Raw genomic sequence first — 20,480 nt, 5'->3', positions numbered from 1 at the left:
TTTCTGCCTTTGAATCTCAGATCCAAGAAACCTGCAGCAGTATGAAACTCCTCAGTGTAAAAGAATTGTAATGATCTGATGTTGTCGATGGGTTGACATCAAATTCTTTTAGTCACATAAAAACTTTTTTTGTTGTTAGAAGTAAAAATAGTTGCAGAGAAGTGGATTTGAGAAATAATATAAGAACAATTCAACTTAAAAATTATTTTTTATAAAAGACTTATAATAAAGGTATGTTCAATTTTTATTGCTAGAGACAACTATCAAAAAATAAATCTCCTTCAATTTTTGTTATTCCTATCATTTCCCTCAAGTTCACTCTAAAATAATGTTTATAACTTGCTCTGGATTATATTGTTCTGCACTTCCCCTTCTGAGAAAGGATCAAGCAAGAATATTTTCACTTGATGGTAATTAGGCCATTCTCAGAGATAAACTAGTGAAGGGGAAATGGTTATTTTTATACCACCTACTTTTACCCCACATTTTAGGGTTCTTTTTGTAATTTGCATAAACCTATAACTATTTTACTATGAATAAAAAGAAATAACAAACTTTATATAATGTTTACAATCCAAGAAATCCACTCAGTTCAGTTCAATGGTAAGCACTTAATATGGCGTATGGCTGGAGAAGCTATCCTTGAGATATTTATAGTCAATGGAAAAACAAACATATAAAGAGAAAAAATACATTCTGAGTTACAAATACTATGAGACTCCCAAGATGGTAATTTTTAACTTGAAAATTCAAGAGACTTATTGGTGGGGATAACTAAAGTTGTCCACATGAACGTAAAGGGGAAGAGATTTCTGGTAGAGGAAACTGCTTGAAATAAGGCAATCGAGGGTGTGAGGTATTGATAGCATTCTGTTTCCTGTTGTCTCCCCGCCACCCCCAACAAGTGAATAAGGTCCCACGAAGAACTAGGTCTTCATCTCTGCTTGCTATCAATAAGATGAACAAAAATGTTATTAAAAGTTGGCTAGTTGGCACTCAGCTTTTCTCCCTTAACCTTTGTGTGTGTAAAATGAGCCTGGAGAGGAGGGGCCAGCAAGAAATTGAGTTTCCATTCCCACACTACAACAACAAAGCTATATGAGTCAGTCCTCTGCCTACTTTCTCCTTGGTGGTAGTGGGATCGAGGGGAACTGAGTATGGATCCCCACTTGGATGAATGAGGTGATTAGTGTGAGTGACCTAAGTCATAGAATCAGTGAACTGGAGGATGGACCAAAATAGAATAAATTGGGGGGAAAAGAAAAGGAGTACCAGAATCCTGTGGGAAAATAACCAGATGCCTAGCTTTTGTTTCACTAATTTGCAGATAAGATGAGAGATTGAGACTGAAAAAATAATTAGAGTCTGCACGATGCCATACCCCAGACACCCTGGCACCAGCGGCATGTACTACAGGGGCATGTATGGGAGGCCTCTGGGAGGGTGTATGTTTCCCAGACAAACTCAGGATCCACTGTATGGTTACTCTGAAGCAGTAGCTGGACAGGATGGGCAAATAGATGCTGATGAATTGCAGAGATGCCTGACACAGCTGGTCATTGCTGGAGAATATCAAACTTTTAACCTGGATATGTGTTGGCTTATGGTTTCGATGCTGGATAGAGAGATGTCAGGCACAATGTGTTTCAGTGAATTTAAAGAACTCTGGTCTGTACTGAATAGATGGAGATAACATTTCACCAGTTTTGACAGAGATAGGCGTAGAACAGTGGATCCTCAAGAACTGCAGAAGGCCCTGACAACGGCGGGATTTCAGTTGAGTTCCTAGGCCTTGAATTTGGTTGCAAAGCAATACAGCACCAAAAGAAAGATCACCTTCAATAACTACATAGTCTGTTGCCTCAAACTGCGAACTCTAACAGACAATTTTCAAAGACGGGATACTACTCAGCAAAGTGTTGTGAATTTCTCATATGATGATTTCATTCAGTGTGTCGTAAGTGTTCCAATCAAGAGAAACCTCTGTGAACTTAATCGACATTCCAGCTGGAGTTCTCTTTTGCTCTTGCTCTTTTCCTTCAGTAATGTGTGAACTCGCTTTGCCACTTTTCCTTAACAGATGTTGTAAAGGCTTATTACTTTATGTACATCTGAAGTTCTGTTTTAAGTTTAGATAAATTCTTTGGAATTTTATTAATATAAGATCTGGTCTGTTATAACATTTAGAATTTTCTTGAGCCATTGTCATATGACTTGTTTTCTTGCTAAAACTCTTTTATGTAAATTTAAGTGTGTACAATGTTTAAGGCATATTATATATTTATCATTGTACTATACTAAAATCTGTTCATCAGACTACAGCTGTTGTCATTCTTCTACAAAGGCTTTTTTGTGGTATTGAAAGCCTCATGCGTGGAGTCTCCTTATGTAAAATTGTTTAGACCTATTTGGATGCAAAAAAAAGCCATGGTAATCCATGTCAGGGTTCACCTTAGTGAAAATTTAGCACAGCCTCTAAGACTTACAGGTGTTTTGATGACCATATAAATGGATGGGGAACATGAGTGATTATTTTCTGCCTCTTGAAAACCTGTCGAATAACTTGAGTGGTAAATTCTGTCATCAATATCCTCTTTGTCATCATCCATGTAGACCTTTGTTACCTATACTTAAAAACCTTTTATATTATGAACTTAACTATGTAAAAAAGAAAATTGATAGAAAAAGACTAAGGGGATATATGAAAACATTAACTGGTTATTTTCAGTTAATAGGATTCTAGATGGTTTTAATTTTCTTTATACATTTTTGTATTTTCCAAGTTTTCTATAATGTGTATGCTCTCTTTTTAAAACCAGAAAATGTCAATTTTTTAAATATTGATACTTCTATTTTGATATGCCATGTATTCACACTTACATTTAAAAATATACACAGCAAAGGACTGGAAAAAGTGTACCAACATGTTGATGTGATTGCCCTGGGAGTCAGGATAATGAGTTAATTTTCTTCCTTCCTCTTACTGTTCCGAATGTTCCCTGATAAGCAAGTAGTACATTTATAATGGAAGGCTTTAAAAAAAAAAATTAAACCACGTACTTTTAAGTAAGATCTGGATTCTAATGCTAATGTTCCTCTTGCTAAACATGTGGTTTGATCATTTTCGATAATCTCAGAGCCTCAGTTTCCCAATCTTTGAAAAGGAGATAATTATTACCTCCTGCAGTAGATCTGGACATGAAAAATTGTGTAGGTGTAATAGGTACCAATAATGTTTCTGTTTCTTAAATTTAAAACTGGCCTAGTTTGCTCTTATTTGCAAGACAGTTTAAAAGATAAAATAATGAAAGTAGTCTGTTTATTCCTTGCAAGCAGAATAATGTGAGAGTTACCATTCTGATGATCGACTATTTGGCAAGCAATGAAAATAAAATATTTCGAAGCATCGAAAAAAGTATTTGAAACAATAATGGCTGAAAACTTTCCAAATGTGGTAAAAGCGACAACAACATAGTTATAGATTCAAGAAAGTACGTGAATGTCAGATTAGACAAACCCAAAGAAACTCATACCAAGATACAACATAATTAAACATCTGAAAACTAAAAGCAATGAGAAAATTGGGAAAGCAACCAAAGGGAAACAACATCGTGATAAAGAATCTGACTCATCTTTGTGTGTTTGACCACTGACAGCTTTCAACCTTACCACACCTCTTGTCCTTCTGAGCAAATGGATAAGAAGTCTTGATGTTCTCTGCTTTGGTACAGATGGGAAGTTGAAACCAGCCCAAATGTGGCCCACATGCAGGGAACTGGTACCTAAGCTGACACCCCTAATCAGAATAAAATCCAAGCCAATCTTTTCCTGCTTACCTCAAGTGATATTAGGAATAATATTTGGGAAACGCATGCTTTTCAGAAAATATTATATGAGGACTAAACCTTTTCTTACCTTCTTGGTGCATGTCTGGGACCATCAGTCTCCAAATCTAAGCTAAGTTTTGGATAGGGTTTCAATTTCATCTCTGTAATGACTACAGCAGGTGTATCACTTATAGGGGGGCAACAATTTGAATTGAGTGAATCAGATTTCTCACCTGAAACCATAGAGGACAAAAGAAATTGACACAACATTTTTCAAGTACTGAAAGAAAGATGTCAACTGCAAATTCTATATATGGTGAACTTAGATACAAGAATCTTCAATGAAATATTAGCAAATATAATCTAGCAAAGAATAAAATTATAGACCCTGATCAACTGGAGTTTACTCCAGGTATGAAAGTCTATTTTACCATTTAAATATTGATTAATGCAATCTCTGAACCTGCAAAGCACAAGTTCTTTTTGTTTCAGAACTTGACTTTCTTTGGCCTGTAGTTTCATTGATCCAGCTCTAATTATTATTTAGTTTCTTCTGCTTACTTAAAATTAATTAGCTCTTATTTTCCTAAGGTCCTTAGGGGGAAGCTTAGATGATTAATTTTAAGTCTCTCTTCTTTTCCAATGTATGCATTCAATACTATGAATTTCCTCTAAGCTCTGCATTCACTGCATCCCCCAGATTTTGATAAGTTATGTTTCCATTGAAATTTAGTTCAAAATGTTTTTAATTTCTCTTGAGATTTCTTTTTTGACTCATGTGTTATTTATGTTATTTAATTTATAACTGTTTTACAATTGTCCAACTGTCTTTTTATTATAAATTTCTAGTTTAATTCTATTGTGGTTTGAAAGCAGACATTATAAGATTTCTATTGTTTTAAATTTGTTAAGGTGTGTTTATGTCTCAGAATGTGGCCCATCTTGGGGAATGTTCCATGTGATCTTGAAAAGAATGTATATTCTGCTGTTGTTGGGTGAAGCAGTATTAGATATTCATTATGCCCAATTGATTGATGGTATTATTGAGTTCAATTATGTCCTTAATGATTTTCTATTGTGTTGTCCATTTATGATAGAGGGATGTTTCAGTGTCCAATTATAATAGTAGATTCAACTATTTCCTTGCAGTTCTATCAGTTTTTGCCTCATGTAGTTTGATACTCTCTTTTTAGGTGCATACTCATTAAGATTGTGATATCTTCTTTATCTCTGATAACTTTCCTTGGTCTGAAGTCTGTTCTGCATAAAATTAATATAGCTATACCACATCTTTTTGATTAGTCTTAATATTATGTATCTTTCTCCATCCCTTTTGCTTTTAATCTGTGTGTGTCATTATATTTAAAGTGCATTTTCTTTTTTTGTAGAAAACATATAGTTGGCTCATGTTTTTTGCTCACTCTGACAATCTCTGTCTTTTAACTGGTGGATTTAGACCACTGATGTTCAAAGTGATTATTGCTATAACTGGATTAATATCTACCATATTCATTACTATTCTTAATTTGTCCTCGTTCTTCATTCCTACTTTTTTCCCTTTCACACAGTTTCTCTTTTTTGTTTTTTTTGAATGTTTTATATGATTCTATTTTTCTCTTTTCTTAGTATATCATTTACACTGCCTGTTTTTTTTTTATTACTTTTTTTTGGTATGTGGTTGCTCTAGAATTTTCAATATATACTTTCAAATAACACTATACGACTTTAAGAATAGTGTGAGTACTTTATAATAGATCAATCCTCATTTCTCCCTCCTGTCCTTTGTATCATTGTAATTTATTTCACTTATACATAAGCATACATAAGCATATATCTTCATATATATAAACATATATATATATATATATACACACACACACACATAAGATGTGTATATAAATATTCATGATCAAATTTATTGTTACTATTATTATTTTGGGCAAATTGTTTCCTGTTAGATCAGTTAAAAATAAAAAAAAAAATAAAAGTTTTATTTTACATTCAATTATTTTTTCTAATGCTCTTTATATAGAACTGGATTTCTGACCTATGCAATTTTCCTTATTTCTGAAGAACTTGTTTTTATATTTCTTGCAACACAGGTCTAATGGCAACACATTCTCTCAATTTTTGCTTTACTGAGAAAGTCTATATTTCTCCTTCATTTTTAAAGAATACATTTTCAGGGTATAGAATTCTAGGTTTGTGGATTTTTTTCTCTTAAAACTTTAAATATTTCACTCTGTTCTCTTTTTACATGTTTTCTGAGGAGAAGTTAATGTTTTTATCTTTGCTCCTCTATGGGCAAGGTTTTCTTTTAGAATTTTTTTAATCTTTGATTTTCTGTTGTTTAAAAATGATATACTTATGTGTATTTTTTTTTAATTTTTTAAAAAAATTATCTTGCTTGGAATTCTCTGAGTTTCCTGGATCTATTCTTTGGTGTCTGAATTAATCTTTGGAAAATTATCTGTTACAGTTGTTTCAAATATTTCTTCTGTTTTTTTCTTTTTCTTCTTCTGGTGTTCCCATTATGCAAATGTTATGCCTATTGCAGTTGTCCAATGTTCTTGGCTATTCTGTAGTGTTTTTTTGTTTGTTTGTTTGTTTTCTTTTTCAGTTCTTTATTCTGTTTGTTTTTCATTTTCGGAAGTTTCTCTTTAGATATTGTCCAGTTCAGCAATTTTTTCCTCAGCTGTGTTCAGTCTAATAAGCCTAAATAAGGCATTCTTCACTTGTGTAACAATATTTCTGAACTCTTGTTTGTCTTTTTGGTTCTTCAGATTTCCACCTCTCTGCTTATATGACCCATTTATTGTTGAATATTGTCTACTTTATCCATTAGAGACCTTAGCATATTAATCATAGTTGTTTCACATTTCAGGTTTGATAATTCCTGCTATGTCTAAATCTTCATGGTACACTGAGTTAGAAAAAAATGTTATAAATAGGCCTTTAGTAATGTGGTGGTACAATGCTGGGGGAGATGAAGTATTCTATAGTTCTATGATTAATTCTGCCTTTCAGTTAGCCTGTCCCTATGGACTGTGAATGTCACCAGTGTTTTTTAGCATGCCCTCCCCCCACCCCCCACACACACAACACCTTAGGTGGGACAGCGTGGCTAGACTGGACTGGGGTCGGGTATTTCCCTTTCACCACGTGGAAGACTAGAGCCATCTGAGGTCGGAGAATGGGTATTTTTCTTCCCTTAGATCAGTTAATCTCTGATTAAAGACCTGCAGATTAGTTTCTGGTTAAGTAGTTTCTCCTGAGGGCAGACCTTTTATAGAAGAACAGAATGCTCTGGTGTATTTCAAAATGGTTCCTTTTCCACTCATCCTGTAGTAAGTAGGATGAGATTTTTCTCTAAAGTTCAATGTGGGAATTTGGTACAAGTCTACAAGGTAAAGCCCAGAAAAGTGTGGGTTCTCCCCAACCCCCTTCATGAATGAGTCTCCTGGAGTTTTTCACTTCTAGAGTGGTTTATACTGAGCCTTCTGCAATTTATCAATTACAGTTCTGGTTTCCCTCCACCAGCACTGATCCTTTTGGAATTTTCATCTTCTGGGTTTCTGCTCTTGTAAGTTACGATTCTCTGTATTCAGCTATTGGTCTCTTCAATTTTGGGCAATAGTTTGCCCTGTGACCTCAGTTCTCTTATGCATATAAAAAGAATTGATTTTCCAGTTTGCTCAGGTTTTTAGTTGTTGTTAGGTTGGAGTGGCAGCTTCCAAAATTTATGTTGGGGACACTGGCAAGTATTTCTGAACTGCACTGATTTTTACAGAATGTCAGTTTTGCATTGTCTATTTGCACAACAGCACTAAAGAGCTAGGTTAAAACAGTGCTATAACTTGAAACACTTATAATGCTTTTGGTTAAAATTAACAGAAAAGTTGAAACTAAATACGGCTTTAATAATAAGAAGATTTATTATCTCACATAAGTAGCAGCTAGAAGCAGTATGATAATTTCAGGGTAGTTTAGTTTAGAAGCTTATAAGGTTATCAAGCACCCTAGTTTATCTTTCTGATTTACTACCTTCAACAGGGAGTTTTGTCCCACACCATACCAATGTCAATATCTTGTTTGTGATATTAAACTATAATTCTGAAAGATGTTGCATTGTGAAGAAACTGGGCAAAGGGTACAAGGGAACTGTCTGTATTTCTTAAACCCCATATAAACCCCAAATTCAAAATATAAAGTTTAAATTTTAAAAAGTACAGGATTTTAAAAAAATATATAGGAAGTAGTTTATAATTAGAGGTAAGAGCTTTTTGAAGAGTATTGAGAGATGTAAATAAAGAAATTAGTACAATAGGGGTCTAAGGGGTTTTGAAGTTATAGTGTGAAGTTTGGATTTTATGTTGCCAGTAATGTTATACCATTATATTAGTTTTTTATTGCTACTATAACAAATTATCATAAACTTAATGTCCTAAAATAACACATTTATTATCTTGCAATTTTGGAGGTCAGAAGTCCGAGATGGGTTTCACTGAGCTACAATTAAGGTGTCTGCAGGGCTATATGTGTTTGTTGTTGTTGTTGTTGTTGTTGTTGTTGTTGTTGTTGTTTTTCTGGTAGCTACAAGGGAAAACCTGTCTCTTTGTTTTTTCCAATTTTTAAACGCTTCCTGCATTCCCTGTCAAGTACGTTTTCCTCCATTTTTAAAGCCAAGAATGTAGCATCCTCAGGTGTGTCTGATTCTGAACTTCTCCCTTTCTCTTTTACTTGTAAAGACCAGGATAATCTTCTCATTTCAAGATTGTTAACTTTATCAAACCTGCAAAAACCTATTGCAGGAAAAGTAGCCTATTTATAGGTTCCAGGAATTCTCTCGTAGAGCATTCCTAGAGGTTTATTACATATGACTTCCAGGGTGGTAAAAGAATTGAAGGTTGAAATTGAGCACATTTAGTATTAGGCATTTAAGTAAAACCTGTCATGCAATGTTACAATTTGCTTTTTCCCCAGACTCTTCCAACCCTGGGCCCAAGATTGGATTCAAAGTAGAAAAATATGATGATGTTACTATTTTTGCTCTAGATTGTTGTGGCAGAGCATGGACATTCTTTAAGTGACACCTATGGACTTCGTCTTACATTTGCTGTGTCCCAATATTTGTTGCTACTTTGAATGGGAATTATTTCAAAGATCTCAAACATGTAAGATATGCACATCAATACATTTCATAGTGTCTAATTCTCCCTGCTCCTCTTCAAACAAGCAAGATCCAGCTTCAATGGTCTGTATTCCTTAATTTTCATTGGCTTCTTTGCTCTGAAGATTCATTCAGAAAAGTACACAACAATTCCAGTAGTTTCATCTGTTCTATCTTGCTTGGGATAGTTATTAATAACAAAGTTAAAAACATTCTTGTGTAGTACAAAATTTATTATAATTGTTCTAAGTGAAAGAAGTTCAGTATGACTGTCAGCACTGAGCTGATGAGAAGGGAAGGTTTCAGTGGTAAGATGCCCAGTTGGAAGAATGCACAAGGGGCTGACATGAGAATGAAACGACAGGCACCAACTTTATTGTGGGGATTGTGCCTCTGCTTCTGCTCTTCTTCTGCTCCCCTTCTCGTGCTCCCCTTCTTCCCAGAGGACTCTTGGGCTCCACATATATCAGAGTACAATAGTGGCATCCAGCCTCACATGAGTGATACAATAAGCTGAATTATGTTTACATATTTTAGGTGCAGGCACCCTACTGCACTAATGTAACATTCTAAATTCAGGGTCCTATTCCTAGCCGCAAGCCTAGATCACAGCCTGACCTGGGACATGTCAGGACTGGGACCCATAAATACTTTTCTTTTGTTTTTAGTCAGGAAAAAATCTTGCTGAAATTTTTTATATAAAAGTTGTCATCTATTCTTTTTCATCTCTGAAGGTGAAATATCCATAGACATGACTCTAAACACTTTCTTCAGAGGTTTGTACAGAGAGCTTATAACCAGATTTGTAATTAGGAATATCACTTTAACTGCCATGTAAAGGATGTGTGATTTGTAAAGTGATAATAGCTTGTATTAATCTTAATTGGCTTTTCCTAGTGTTTTTCTATTTTAGTGAGATAGAGCTCATATGAGATTGTTCTTAGATATTACTTAAAAAAATGAATAGCATATAAAGCAATGTAAACATGCATTATACTTATTGTGTGGTGTTGTCTTTGTTTAGCACAAAGAATTTCTACAGAGATATTTCATCTGATCAGAAATCCTGAAACTCCACTAAACTAAACTGTCTCCATGGCTTAAACAATTATACTGTCATTTCATGAAATTTTAATAAAGTTAACAACAAATTGTAAATGAGTTCAGCATTATTACTTGCCATGGAGTAGCAAAAAGAGGTAGAAATGTGAAATGCAAAACTAGTGAAATTAACATTTAAAGCAGCAATCAATGAAAGTATCATTTAGAATTTCAGAATATGCTAGGCTCCTAGACAAGGAATTTATAAAGCAGAGCTTCTAAAAATTTAGCTATGATTCCTGTAATACTTGAAAGGAACACTGATATCAACTCGCTGACACCATTTTAAATACTCCTTTTAGAAGCTGAATAGAAATCATTATTTTACAACCATTACTTTGTATCTATTTGACACGATTTATCCTTGAATGTCAAAGAGCTTTAATATAATACCTTATCATAAATTTAATAATTCTCTAGAATCTTTGGGATAATATGGAGTTTTCCTACAGTCAAGTACAATGTGAATGGCAGAAACAAAATGAAAACTTACTTCTTTGTTCTCATCAACCTTCACTAATATGTATATTCTCTATTAAACAGTACTAGCTTGTGAAATGTTTCTATTCTTGCAGGCAGGCATATTTTATAACCAAGTTACTCATTAGAGCTCATCTAGAGGAGAATATGAAACATAGGGATGCCAGGAACTACCACATCTAGAATTTCTGTAAGAATTGGAAAAGAGATATAATATAGAAGGGAAACTGATAGCTGCCTTTAGACATCTGAATGGTTATCATGTCTACCTTCTGAAGTTCTTAGATGGGGACTTAACATGAAAACATGCTTCAGTCTAACGTTAACATGAAAACATGCTTCAGTTCTACATCAGGTCTAACATTAGAAAGTTAAAAACATTCAGTTAGGGACTGTGTTGCTTTGTTAGGAATGAACTACCTCTCACTGAAGTATTTAAGTAAAAGCTGGATCACCATTTTCCCAATATGTTTTTTTAAAAATTACATTGTGCAGGAGAGTAGATTAGAGGACTATGATTCTGTTCCTCTTTACATTTATGATTACTCAGTATAACAAAAGAAGATGCTAAATTATTCAACTGCCTAGTGAAGGGTATAATTGCTTGATACCCTAGGAGAAAAGGCTATCAAAATTCACAACAGACAAAACTGGCTGAAGTCAGTGAGAACCCATAACAGGTTCTAATTATTCATGGTGTACTATTCTTGTACATTCAAGCAAGAAGAGAATAGAGTGAAGTATTTAAAATCTTAATAAATATAACTCTTTTGATTGATCTTTTGTTTGTAATGTATACTCTTAAAAACCTTAATCTTCCATATCTTTCTCCTCTATAAACAACATATCAATTATTTAAGGATCTTAGTCTTGAGTTTTAGATGTGTTTCAATAACTTGTAGCTGATTCAAAATAATAACAGAAACAGGCTAGTTATATTTTTTTGTTCTGGGAGAATGTCCTGAATTTGTTCCATAGGCACAGTCCTTAGGCAGTTCTCTCCTGGATTTCCTTGGTCTTTGAATTCTAGTGAAATGTACATATTGGTGTTTCTCTCTCCTACATGGAGAACTACTGTGGAGTTAATAAATTTCCTAATTCCTTAATAGATCCAAGGAAAGACACAGACAGTAATAAGATTTGTCACGCTTTCATAGGACGCTGAATAACTGACCTGTGAATAAACTCAGAGTATCAGAATTTTGGTGGAAGTGTCAATTGGAAACTATCCAGATCAGAAAGAACTAAATTGGACATTCATTTCAGAAATTTAAAAATATAACAAATCATTTAAATTAACAGATTACTTCAATGAATAAGAAATATGTAATTTTCCAGAGTTTTCTTTAAGTATAAAGAGACATACACATCATATACATATATGTACATACACACATAGATATACAAATATTAATTACTAATTAATACTAAACTTATATTAAATTCTCATTATAACTTAAAGTTAATTAGTCAGATTATAGGAATTCCTACATCCTCTTTCTATCCTTTTTTCTAATGTTTTGAATTATTCAGTTCCAGGGCATCTAATAATCCTCTTCTACCGATGTTAAATACTATTTTTTCTCCCACTAATTTTCTGTAATAAATGCCTTTTTTATTAAGACATTTAAATTACATCAAATTCTCATTTCATTTCTAAGACTTGTTCATAGTTTGAAAAAAATATATATGTGTATGTGTGTGTGTGTGTGCGCGTGTATACCAAATGTGTATGTATACACACACACACACACACACATATATAAAACTAATTTAGGGACGTTTATGTCCTGCAATATTCCTTTTCTTGTTTTTCCAGGGAGAGAAGGCAGTGGGGCTTTTTATCCCCTGCCATCCCCGCTTTTCTTTCTCTATAGTTTGAGGGCCTTCGATTCAATCTTTTGGGTGTTCCACAGTGGTGGTAATGGTAAGGGTGTGAGTAGTTAAACATCTATCTAGCTGTTATCACTGAGGTGTTAATATTTAACCATTAAGATAGGATTGTATTCACTGTCATGTTGATTATACAAACAGAGCCTGGGTAATTAATTGCTAAATATATAGTGGAGACCATGTTTAATTTTGCTCCTGAACTGGGCCATATGGCCTCCAAGTTTTTTGTAATATCTAGGATTATCCAACTGGGTCTAATGGCCAGTAGCAAGATCTGATACCAATTCTAATCAAAATCAGAGTATCAAAACTCAAATAAAAATGTAAAGCTATGTACTCCAAAAACACCTCCAAACACAATCTTTTTTTTTTTTTTTTTCAGAATTATGTCAACTATTCAAGACTAATATTGCTCTGGAGGGTAATGCTCAAGGAGTTCTTCAGTTTAAGGCCAGTAATTGATCTCAAGTATTCAAACCTTTCTCTTTTTAAACCAGAAGGTGATCTAAGATGTGATTGTAGCAGTTTTCTGAAGAAATGATGAATGGACAAATAAAAACTCAATGGGTATTTCGCTGCTTTCATGAAATTACAGCAAACTTTCCTTTCTTGTAGCTTTCGAAGATTTCAGATTCTGAGGATGAACTCCACATATTTTTAGAGGCACAACTGGAAATGTAAAACAAACAAAAATACACAAAAAATCTTTAGGGATAGAATGGATACCAATTGATAAAAACCAACTACTGGTAAATCCAAGTTTATTAAACAATAAACTAAATTATTGAATACTAAATCAGAAAGAAAGCACCCCTAGTACAAGTGGGAAATATCAGCACTAAAAAATTAGGTATCCAGTCTACTGCCATACTACCCTGAACAAGCCCAATCCTGTCTGATCTCAAAAGCTAAGCAGGGTCAGGCCTGGTTAGTACTTGGATGGGATACTACCTAGTAAGACCAGGTGCTGTAGGCATAAAAAATGAAAAAAATAAAGGATTGTAAACTGATGAGGACCTTGCAATCTGTGAGGTCAACCAAGGGTTGCTGCGCCTAAAAAAAAAAAAAAAAAATATTAGATATCCACATTTCTCCTTTCCATAAGAAGATCGGAAATATAAATTTCACCTGACATGGGACAGAGCTAATTTTTTTTTTATTTTAAATATTTATCATTTCTGCTTTTACACATATGGACCATACTTTAAACACCAAAACTATTCAATTATCCCACTAGTAGGTTGTACGGTGATTATGGTGAGAAGCACTTTCATGTTGTAAGTGTGGCATGGAATTTGTTATGTTTCTCAATATTGAAATTTCAAAAATTTGCAGAAAAATATTTCTTATAGATGATGTAATGAGAAGCAAAAAATGCCTTTTTTATAAGAACTACATCGTAATGATATTGGTAACATTAGCCATGAGGATAGAAAAACAAAACAGAATGGAAGTTCTTGAATTGAGATATTAACTGGTGTTTCTTCTGTGAGGTATGCATTTTTACTTATTTTATTCTGTAGTTTCCTACTTCAATTTTATCCTTTCCCCATTGATTTGTTTTCCCTTTATATATTGCCAAAAATGGGAGATTATCACATATGACCCAATCCAGAAGTAGTCTTAAAACAGACATGATAAGGTCAAATAAACAGCTAAATTTAGAGTACATATCCTCTGGATTTATGTCATGGACTTTCTCTGAAAGATTGAAAGCACTCTTCAATTTAATAAATTGACTATGATTGGGTTCTGGATTGAATCACTGTGTGTCATTCAACCAGAAGTTCAACATATTACTGCACCTGATTCCAGTTAAATATTTTATGAGACAGACAGCTGGGGAAATTTGAAGCTGCTACCATAACAGTAGAAGCCAAAACACCTCCAGAGATTATTTTATGCAACATCATGTCCCCCTGTACAATTGAAAATGTTATCAAGGACTATGAAAGTATTTTAATATAGAAAATAATATAAAATAGAAAAAAATAAAGGAGACATTTACTGGCATTTTCTCTTTTAGTCATATAAGTATACCCAGATATAATAAATCTAAAGACAAAAGAAAACAGCTTAGACATGTTTATATATACTTTACATAAAGATCTGTTAGTATCTGGAAGTTTTCAAGCAGTGAATTTTGATATATAATGATTTCACAGGTAATTGTTGCAGTTATTTAAAGAAAAAGGAGAAAGTCACATAAACAAACATAATGGAAACCTTAATTATTAATATCAAACATTAACAATCATAGGCTACAAAGCAAGTCACCATTTTTTCTCTTCCATATTTCTCCTTTGTCTTATTCTATCAAGATATTATCTCTGCTTGTTCATCCTGACATGTCCACAAGAATCACTGAAAGTATATGGTTGACAGCCTAGTGATGCAAAATTAGTTTAACTCTCTTCTAAAACCTCACATGTAGAAAATTTTTCTTTTCCACCTCCATGAGTCCTATGCAATAAAATGAAATTAGCCCATTATAGAAAAGAAAGTGTTTAAAATATACATTAACATAACATTTATTTCAAAGTACTGTTTTTGATTTTGTTAGTGGTAAATCTGACTTTTGCAATGTAAACTGCTTTCATGCTCAAAATAAAGTGTGACTGTAGAGAAAAAGAGTGAAACTCTTTGACCGATCTCTACTTTTTTTAAAGTCACTTTTAAGTTCTAAATATGGCGAGGTTATTAAGAACCTGTTTTTATATGAAAAATTGCATTTATAGGTGAATCAAATGTTTCTACTGATGACAAATTCAAGACATCTGAGCAAGTGTTGGCATTCCTTACACTTCTGATTTGTGAAATACAAGTGATTTCTTCAGCTCCTAAAGAAGGATGTCTGTCTTCTATGGAGGAGCTTATTGGCTAAAAACAGAAGACACATCGCTTCAGCCTCACAATAATTTTAGGGGCTCATTAGAATGTTTTTATTTTTAAAAATTTCATTAGAAAAAATAAACTTTTAGGTAAAAGAAATTGTTTTAATATATTATTGATATATTCGTTTTGTGCCAATATACTTTAAAAACATAATTTTAATATTTTTGTGGATGAACGGGTCAAGGAAGGCAAAAGTGCCCAAAGCCCACAAAAGTCATAATATGAAACTGTTCACTTCAACCTATAAATGTAATGAAAGGGGATAGAAAAAAATATATGTTCTGTACAATGGTTAATGTTAGTCTCTTTAGATTCCTGACATTCCAAAAATAAATTTCAGCCAATTTATCAATCATTCATTGAATGGGTTCTAATTTCCTTCAAGCTGAAGTGATAACTATAATGTGAATATGTTCCAACATGTTTTAACTGGAGGCCAAAGCACTTCATTGCTGCATTCAAATGAAAATTGCCATTCCACATGGTCCTGCTCCATCAGCTAGTTACTCATTCAAAACTGTACTAGTTCTCCACTTTACTGCATTCCAGGTTGGATGATCTGTGATGATATGATTCTGCTCAAATCTTTCATCTGAATGCAGCACCTGGTCCCTCTTCAATATTTTATGGAACAGAAAACTCATGAATGAAGACACAACTACCATTAGAACATGTCAAATATTTCCTGAGATGATTATATGCACCTACATATGGATTTTTGCATGGTGATTACTGGCACTATGTTATCAAGGGCAGAATTTTGAACTGGGCAGGAGAAAATCTGATTCTTGTCTCAGCTATCTTTTGTCTCTGACCTTGAACAAGAGATATGCTCCATTGTTATTTCATGTATTCAACTTAAAAAATAGCCTATTTTCAAGGATTCTTTTTACTTCCAAATGTGAATTATTCCATCTATTCTATTGTTCTCCAGAATGTCTTTATATGATGTCTGCTTCCATTGCCTGGAATCTGGACCACTAATCAGAAGTTGCTGGGATTTCCTACTGATCATGAGTCCTTGAGATTGTCTAGGAACATTTATAATAAGCATCATCACTTCCAGGCTCTAGCATACTTGGCTGAATTCCAGGAGGCTCTTTTATAGTTGTTATATGCTAACTTTCTATAGCTCATACCCATGGGAAGGTTAGATATCACCATCTTAAATAAGAACTGGGGTCTGAGTTAACTTGGCCTTAATCTGTGAAGACTTATGGAGGCCAAACTGCCTTTTCTTATTTGCTTTTATGCTTTCTGGAATGCCAAAAAAAATAGAAGAGTTTAGGAGAATGGCTTTTAGCTTTCTAATGATGAGGAAGATTGTTAAATATTTATAGCATATTCTTGGTGCTGGCTTATATATGGTTGCAGATCCAGATCTAGGTGTCTAGTAAAGTGATCACAAAGATGTACTGTATTATTAATGTGGATAATGATATAATAAAAGTTGGTATTTTTGCAGGTTTTGTACTTTTAAGTATGGTTTTGTTTAATGTTGAAAAGGATACAACATAAGTTGATGTATTTGTATATTACAGCTGTAATAAATTAAATAGAGGTATTCTTTCTTATTAAAAATAGAAGTAGTGAATAATAGTTAAAGAACACACACACACACACACACACACACACACACATCTTAATGTATGAGCTAGGTCTTCCAGTACAATTATAAACAGAAAAAAAAAGATACTGAATTATCGTTATTTTACTCCAATCTTAGGGAAGAACACTCAATATTTCATCATTAAGCAGGTTGTTAGCAATCAACATTCTGTAGGTCTACTTGTTAAAATTGAGGTAGTTGAAGTAGCTCCCTTATAGTCCTAGTTTGCTGGAAGTTTTAATCATGAAAGCTCGTTTAATTTTATCAAATTATTTTCTACATTTAATAATATATTGCATTCTCATTGTTTTGTAATGTTTTGTAATGTTTTGAAATGCATTGATTGCTTTTTATGCACTGTTTCCCAATCTAGCATGATATATAAGCTATTTACGTTATCATCTAAAGCCAGTCTCTGAAATTGTCCTCTCTCACCTCTCAAGATTCTTTTGTGGCAAAGTTCTATCTAGGTACTGTCTATATTCATGCTCTCTAATTTTTGCCTTCCAATTTTTATATATTCAGAGAATATATAAAATATGTTAAATATACAAATATATAAAATAGGTATAGATATAGATAATGTGTGTGTGTATATTCTCTGAATACACACACACACACAATCTCTGAATATATAGACACACACACATTATCTATGTCTATATCTATCTATCTCTCTATATATGTATACATACATATACTTCACATACATACATACATACATATACATATATTTAACTTTTATTTTGAGATAAATGTAGATTCACAAGAAGTTGAAAGGATTAATACAGAGAGATCTTATATATCCTTCATTCAATGTCCCTCAATGGTAATATCTTTTTTAACTTAACTGTATTATAATATTACAACCAAGAAATAGATATTGATACAATGCACTGATCTTATTCAAATTTCATCAGTTTCACATGCACTCAATTGTGTGTATATGCGTGTGTATTTAGTTCTATGCAATTTTATCATATGTGGAGATTCATATGGCCACAACCACAGTGAAGGCACAAAATAATTCTATCGGTCCACGTCACCCTTTTATGTAAAACAGCTACCTCCTTTCCTTTGTCCATAGCTCCTGAAAAAATCATGAATCTGTCTTCCCTTCCTATAATTTGTCATTTCCAGAATGTTTTATAAGTGGAATCATAGAGCATGTTACTTTTTGGGATTGTTTTTTTTTTTTTTTTTTGGTGAGTAAAATTCTCTTGATACAAATTGTTAGGTGTATTAATAATCTGTTTCTTTTTTTGCTGAGTAATATTCCAAGGTGTGGATGTAACCAAATTTGTTTAACCATTCACTCATCAAAAGGCATTAATGTTGCTTCCAGTTTAGGATTATTATGAATCAAGTTGCTATAAATATTTGTGGTCAGGTTTTTGTGTGAACATAATTTTCTTTCTTTAACTTGCATCATAATTCTGCCCCCACTTAATGAGTCATTGCTAACAGTAAATAAATCTGTATTATCTCTCCTCTTAAAAGTCCTCTTTAAAATTTCCGTATCTCTCCAACTGTTGCCTTATTTCTTTGTTTCTCTATCATATGGAAAATTACCTTGAAGCAACAGTAGCTTGTAAGTATACTACAAGGCAAACTATCCTAGGTGTCATAGAACAGAAACACTCAAAGACCAAATCAAAATGCTTTAAACATTTGACTTATTAAACCAACATGAAATACACTGTAAGAACTAAAACAAAGATTTTGGATTAGCTTACAAGTTTAGGATAAGGTACAAATAGGATAGAAGACACAAACTCTTTGAATCTTGGATTACATGATGATCATATCTCCTCTTTCTCTCTGTTATCTATCTCGTTAAAATACAACAATCTTGGAGCTATTCGTAATTTATCCCTCTATCCATTCATATCCAAGTATTGTGGTATCTACACATAAAATAAATAGTGACTATAAATATTTTTTATCTGTACCACTCTGTGCCACAAACACAAGCCTCTTTCAAGGGTAGCACAATATTAGCTTAAAACATTCCGCAGGAATCAGTTCCTCTATAAACTTGCCAGTTATCTTTGAACAATAAAATTCTTTTTTTAATCTATTAGCTTCCAAGCACATTTTATGCCTTTACAATCTGGCCGCTTCTTGACCCCTTTTTCACTATTGGGACAACCTCTTGTCTGACCATTTCTTGCATCCTTCCAATGTCTTCCAGGAACAGTTCCTTTTCTCCCAGTACTGTGACTGGGAAGCTCTTCTACTAGTTAGACACAAATATTCTCATCTCATTTAGGTGTGTGCTTAAATATTTCCTCAGAGACCATTTTCCTGGCCACCTTATTAGAAAAAGCCAGATTTATCCTCATGAGCTATCATTCTCTATACTCTTTTCTACTATTTTTATCTTCATAAAACTTAATTTCCTAAACATTCAGAAATATGAACATACATATGTTTATATAAACGTTATATATACGTGTTTCATACACGTTATACAAATATGTGTTATATCTGTTATATGTCTACTGACATATAGTAGATATTGACTTAATGTGGGTAAAACACATGAACAAATGTGAACAGCAAACATAGGATAATCTTAACTTTCATTATTCAGTCTTCTCTTACCTTTTGTCTCAGATTATCCCATAAATTTCATCTTCTTTGTAAACTACACCTCATACCAAAGTGTACATTAAAGTTTATATTCTGAAAATTTCTAAATGTTGTGAAAACAGAGGTGAAAGGCATCAATACAATGAGGAAAAGATTAATGCCATAGAATCAGACACACATTACATAGCTTCCAAATCTCTCCTGCATTACTATTAGTTCTACCAAATTGTATTGCAGCTTATAAGGTAGTTTTTTATTTTATTTTATTTTTTGGTTCATTATCTTAATCTCCAAAATAATCTTGTAAATTAGAGAAGATTTTGGGAGCTTACTGAGGTACTTAATAATACATTATTAGTGGCATAGCTAGAATATGAATTCCAAATTATGTACTCATTATACTACATTGTATTTTCAAAATATGCTAGCATGTAGCAAATATAATTTAATCATTGGTGGATTTCAGCTCATTGATGCTATACATTTTTTTTAATAATAACTGTGCCTAGCCAGGCTGTATTATACTCCTATTTTCCACTGAATAAAAAGGTATTTAATACACCTGAAACCTACTGGATTTTGTTAACAAATGTCACCATAATAAAAAGTAATAAAAAATATATATATTTACAAATATCTCCTCTTGATATCATGACTTTTTATAATTTTTGACTATTCAAAGATTTTAGTCTATTTATTTCTGAGAATCAGTCCTGTTCATTTTGAAAATTCAATACCATTTTGTTTTAAACCTCTTACGTCTTCTCATCTTTCTAGTACTGCTTGACTTAATTCTAGCTCTGTGGAGGGACTCTTCTCTGGTGTTATAATAACCATGATGGGGAGGGAAAAAAAAGAAATGTCTATATATCTGACTGGAAAATGTTGCCTTCTCCTGCAAATTAACTGT

At 33.0% G+C, this 20,480-nt stretch overlaps 2 pseudogenes; both read left to right on the top strand.

Annotated features, from left to right (window-relative positions):
• Positions 1–1,372: 1,372 nt before the first annotated feature.
• Positions 1,373–2,053, top strand: LOC102883397 (annotated as a pseudogene).
• An 11,275-nt stretch (positions 2,054–13,328) lies between these two features.
• LOC112481317 lies at positions 13,329–13,447 on the top strand (annotated as a pseudogene).
• Positions 13,448–20,480: the final 7,033 nt, after the last annotated feature.

The sequence above is a fragment of the Pteropus alecto genome, unplaced genomic scaffold (genome assembly GCF_000325575.1).
Source record: "Pteropus alecto unplaced genomic scaffold, ASM32557v1 scaffold14, whole genome shotgun sequence".
NCBI lineage: Eukaryota > Metazoa > Chordata > Mammalia > Chiroptera > Pteropodidae > Pteropus > Pteropus alecto.
This window is presented reverse-complemented; position numbering and strand designations above follow the sequence as displayed.